Here is a 5,761-nt window from a genome sequence, read left to right as displayed (position 1 = left end):
AGTTAGGAGTGACGGCATTGGAAGGCGTCGGGGCTGCGTTGCGAATTGCAGTGGTGCGGCATGTGGTGCCCTCAGGTTGCCGTGCAGGCAGCAGCTCGATGATGGTCGTCAAGCGGCACTGGTTTCGGCGAAGCTTCCACGGCGCGCCCAGAGGGACGTTGTCTGTTGTCAGCCAACGCATGGGACTTTTCAGATTATACACACTCCTTGGGTTATGAGAGTGATACCTCTGTTGCACCCGACAACATATTTAACAGTAGGGCATCAATTGTCCAGGCCTTTTCAGAATTAAATATTGAACAAACCCAAGGAAGCAGAGAATTCTCTTTGCAAATCAATCCTACAAACTCAGAATGTCAGCGTTATCACCTGGAACAGTTGTGGATAAAGACACCAGGACATCGAAGCTGGAAAGGATCTTCTCAGATGTTCTGTCCAAACATTCTCCTTTGCTAGGATATAAATTGAACTGCGATGAATCAGATTATTCCCTGCCTACAACCCAATTTTCTGTATAACTAGCTGTAACTCTAAGTATACTGTTCCTCTTTCTCAATTTAGAACATTCTGGTGACCATAATGCTTCTTTGGACACAAACTGGGGGACCCTTTAGATCCTGTGCAAAATGGTTCAGGGCAAAATGAACTGCTCCCAGCTCCATCCAAATTGGGTATCTACATTTATCCTGGGGCTCCTACCTGCCCTGAACTTCCTCCAAACACAGAGCACCGCTACCCCACACCCTGAACCACAAGCATCTGTGGTTATCACCTTGGGATACAACAACCGCTGGTGAGATTTTCTGAATGAAGACAACATTGAAGGCTGGATGCAATCTGATTCATCACAGGGACGATGGGTTCCAATCATCTAGGAGATCCCTCAAGGAAAAAGGAGAAACAACCAGACATCCAAGTAAGGTAATTTATATATTTCTAGTGCATGACCTTTAAATACAGTGGGAGTGGGAGATTTTGTGAATACCATTGGAGCAGTTGCTTGGTCAAATTGTAAATGCTCTTCCTGGATACAGAAGGGAAGAAACCATTGTAATGACTTTTGCATCAATATGTGCTGAACACATCTGAAAGATCGATGGATTAATTATAGGAAGTCCCTCTGCTTCAGCAATAGTAGAATACTTGATAGAGTGGACATTTTGAACCTCCAATATAGTGTGAAGTAATTTACATAAACCTTTAAATCTAGTAGCAGTCTGTAACCTCTTGATTGCCTCTGTACCACAAATATTATTGAGTAGCAATATCTTCCCTTCTGTTGCTCTGGAACTGGAATGATTGTAGCTTTCTTCAGAAGGTGTTGAATACCCTCCAACAATGCCTTGCAACAAACCATTTCTTTAGGTCAGGGGATTCGTTGACAAACTTTCTGAAAAGTTGAGCTGAAATCCAGATGGAGTGACCTACAATGCCCACTGAAACCAATGTTTTCCTAAATCTAAGAAACAATTTTCAACTGTCTTCCTACTGGAAGAACTGCCTTGCTCCGGACGTAGTCATTCTTGAGCGATGGTTGGGAGGGTAGATGGTTGGATTGTTTGAGACTGTGTCTTGACCCCCACTATTGCTGATGCCTTTGTCCCAAACACTTTTAGGGAGCTCCTCATGCTCTGAAACCTGAGTGAACTGGAGTCAACAGATTTACGTTTTCTGCTGATTTTTTAACAAGTTCTAACTGGGGTTCAAACAGACTGGAGTCTGGAAAGGGATGATGCAAGCATCAGCCTTTCATAAAAGCACCCATCACTGTTTTCTGACAGCTACTGCTGCCCCAGAAGATGTAGCTGCTGCACCTAGCAAATCAAAGAAGTGATTAGATAGGAAAATTACCTTTTTCCATTAGTGACTTTGTTGCTGACAAACTTAACTCCATTCTGCAACTGGTATGACAGTATTTGAAAATTCTTAAAAAAGAGGCGAATGTTGTATTTAGGGTAGTTGCATACTTGTATTGTGAAACTTGAGACTGCATGCACCCTCTTGACTGCTGCCTTCACCTTCTTATCTACAGCTTCAGGAAGAACTGCATCTTCAGAAATGACCACTCATTGGGAAGATAAACCTGCAAATCTACTTTCCCTGTCAAGGGGAATTTTAGGTTAATTTCTGCAGCGGATATCTATGAATGAGGAATCTTGGCCAGTTAGTGGTTGAAAAAGTTATCCACACCCACCAAAACTGGAGCCTAAGGCAGAGCCAGATTTTCTCTCAAATGCAGCAGAGCAGTTCATAGAGCTCTTGGCCCCGTACAAATTGACCCCTGATATACTCAACAGTTATCCCAGCTATTTCACTTTCAGAGTCTGAAGAAACCCTTGGAATTTTAGGAAGAAGAAATCCTTCTCTGGCCAGAAATGCTGCCTCAATAGTTTGCTAAATCATTTTCTGGATTGAAGGCAGTGTAATTGCATCAAAAAGTGGGACAGCAGGGCCACCTCATCAGAAAAGGAGTAATTCAAGTGCTTTCTTTTCCTCCATGGCATCACCAGTCACATACTGCCGACAGAAAACTGTATATGAGCACTTCCTATTTAGGTGGTTGCTAAGGAACCCTAGTCACACAGATAATCAGGGATCTCATGACAGGAAAGAATATAAATGAATTGGAAGCCAAGGGCATTAAAATTCCCCCTCCTCAAGAACAAGCTCAGACATCTGCAAGAGCTGTCAGTTCCCTTTAAGCATTGCCCAGCCACTAGAGCATGTCCACTGGTTGCCTGCTCCCCCAACTCATCTACTTCACAACTACCGGATTGCCTGGGAGCGACATAATGTTCTAATGGCAATATTTGTATGGCTCACTATCACTGAGCTTGATATAACGAAATGTAAAATATAAATAAATAAAACTAAACTTACCCGCTGGACAGCCCTTCACCCTTTACTCTGGGGTCAAAAAATAAAAACAGTGCTCTACTCTCTATCAGTTCTAAACAGGATGTCCATGTTTGTATTTTATTGTTCTTGTTGTACACTTTTAAAATCTTAGAACATGAGTAGAATGCTGGTAGTAAGGAGTAGGATAAGAAAGATGGACAAGGAGGTCATGCCTTTTTTCTTTCTTATTTAGAGATTCATAGCAATAATTCAAGGAAGAATTGACTGGAGGAAGCTTGAGGAACAGACTGGAACATAACATGCTAAAAAATGCATAAATGAAAAGGCTTAAGTGAAAGGCAGGGAGGGTGCTGGGTATTTTTATGTTTCTCTGCTTTATCCTGACCATTTTTGTTTAAGAGTAAGAAGTTTAAATATTAAAATTGTTTGAAATAATGTCAGTGGGCTACAGCATCACCTCATAACAAGACGTTAGTTCCAAGTATATTGCCACATTATATGCTAACATTGTTGGCTTTACTTGGAGACAGGCAAGTCTAAAACATATTATTTATCACCTCAAATGTGGCAATATGCTATCCAACTCCCAGATTCAAATCAAGAAAGCCAAGAAAGATAAGTTTGGTTGACACATCATCCTACAATGTCTTTAATAAAGCTGCATAATAAAGTGTACTCTAAAATCCTGTTGAATCCCACCCCTTCATTGTAAGAAATGTGGTTGTTGGTTGACTGAGATGCGAGCCCTTATCAAGCAGCAATCACAGTACTTGTCAGGGTAAAGCACCAGCAAACCCTTAACAGCTTCGAACAGGGCAATCAGGTTTAACCTAGCGGTAATGTGTAAAGTATCTGTGCAACAATTCAAACAGTAGCACAGTGAAAACACACCACAAAAGAAGCCCACAAGAGACCTAGAAATTTTTTCTTTAAAAAAAAAATAAAACAAGACCAAAACAACAAAAACCAAATTAGTAGAAACAGAGATATTCAATGTTAAAGAGTTTTAGTGACAATAGCACCAACTAGCACACAGCATCAATTGTGGATATCTGGTCATGCAGGAACTCAGTTAAGCCCGTTGAATAGATTACCTTAATTTCTGGTTGCAGAGCATTGTGAGGATCTGGGTTGGAGATTTGTCACCCAATCGCAGCAATGCATATGTTCCAAGATGCCACAAGGCTGCAGTGCGAGGTCCTGCTGCATTGCCATCGAAGATCCCATTGATGAGGGCTTGGGCACGAAGTCCAGTGTCGGGATGCTTTGCGCAGTAAGGCAAATCGTGTATTCTGAGGAGCAGCAAATCTGCGGTGCAGAGTCTGTATGTTGAGGATGTCATCAATGGTGGTTGCGAGGGGCCTGCACCGAGGATGCATTGCGTAGAAGTGGTTCCAATGCAGCAACAATTTGTGATGTGATGAGGGTCTTTGTTTCAGTTCCAATCCACACAGCAGCGTCGGTTCTGCTCGGCGTTGAGCCGCGGACCAGAGGGGATGCATAAGTTGCACTGGATTCATAGAGGCTGGCTCCAAACTAACTACAGGGGGCATGCACCCCTTTGAGTAGAGGTAGGACACCCTCCCATCCTGCCAGTGATGGCCCATCCAGGCACACCTTAGCCGTCTATTGTTTTGTGGCTGTCTAGCTCAATTGGGGAGAGGAGTTGGCCTAATGGCTAGGGCGATCGACCTCATAATCTGGGGAACCGGGTTTGAGTCTCGGCATTGACGCTGAACATCCTGTGATTCTGGGCAAATCACATAGGGCCACATGCATCAAAGGAAATACCGGTCACAAATGGACCGATTCGCAGAATCGGCCCCTTTGCGACCGGTATTGTTTCATTTGGGATGCATCATCCCAAATGCAAGAATTGCAAATTGCAATTGCATTTAAGGAATCGCAAATTGAGATTCCTTAAATGCAATGCAGGATGCCTTTTAAAATAGCGATTTCACTATTTGGGTCCGCTATTTACTGAGAAATTATACCAGATGGTAAATAGCAAAAACCTTGAAAACCTTGAAAAATACACTAAAGTGCATTTTTCAAAGTTGTAGGTTACACACACACATGCCCTTAGGACATGTGTGTTTGCAACATGTATGCACAGATCAATTTCAGGGGTGCAACAGGATGTCCTTTTGACACCCTTGCACCCTTGAAATTGCATGCGCAATTTGCGAGTACCTATTGTGTGCTCGCAAATTGTGCATGTAATTTCCCATTCATTCATATGGGTCTGTAGGCCCATAGGAATGAATGGGAAGCCATTCCTTAATTGCGACTCGCATTTTGTTAGTTGCAATTAAGGAATGTTTAGGACTCACTATTTGTATAGCAATTACTACATGCATAGCCTTTTGCGAGTCCTTAATTATGATTCCTTAAAAATCGCAATTATGGACTCACAAAATTATAGCTTAATGCATGTGCCCCTAAATCTCCCCATGCCTATCAAAAATGAATCTGTCATCATATAATGCAACTGGTGCTATGTAAAGCGCTGTGATACCCAATACTGGGTCAAGTTCGCGCAATATAAAACTCTGTAAAAAAAAACTGTCAACTACACCCAGTGATGTGACCCACGTACAGACTACATGCACTAGATGGCTAAGGCAGGAAAATGCCAACTTTCTAAAAGCGGAATTTTCAAAGCTGTGATGAATAATCTGACTTAACCATAAATTATGATTCTTCACACCAATTTCAAAGACATCAAACCTGAAGGGATTACCTGTTCCAATTTGGAAATTGCTCTTATAAACTACTATACAGTGACTCCAATGTTATGCTACAGCAGAGGTAGGTCTTGCAGTAGTGAGAACCTAATGTAAGAGTTTTTCACTCCCAGGACATGTAAAACCTAAACGTACATGTCCAACTTTTTAAATAC

The sequence above is a fragment of the Triturus cristatus genome, chromosome 7, assembly GCF_964204655.1.
Source record: "Triturus cristatus chromosome 7, aTriCri1.1, whole genome shotgun sequence".
In the NCBI taxonomy this organism is placed as follows: Eukaryota; Metazoa; Chordata; class Amphibia; order Caudata; family Salamandridae; genus Triturus; species Triturus cristatus.
The sequence above is the reverse complement of the archived record's forward strand: the minus strand, read 5'-3'. Positions refer to the sequence as shown.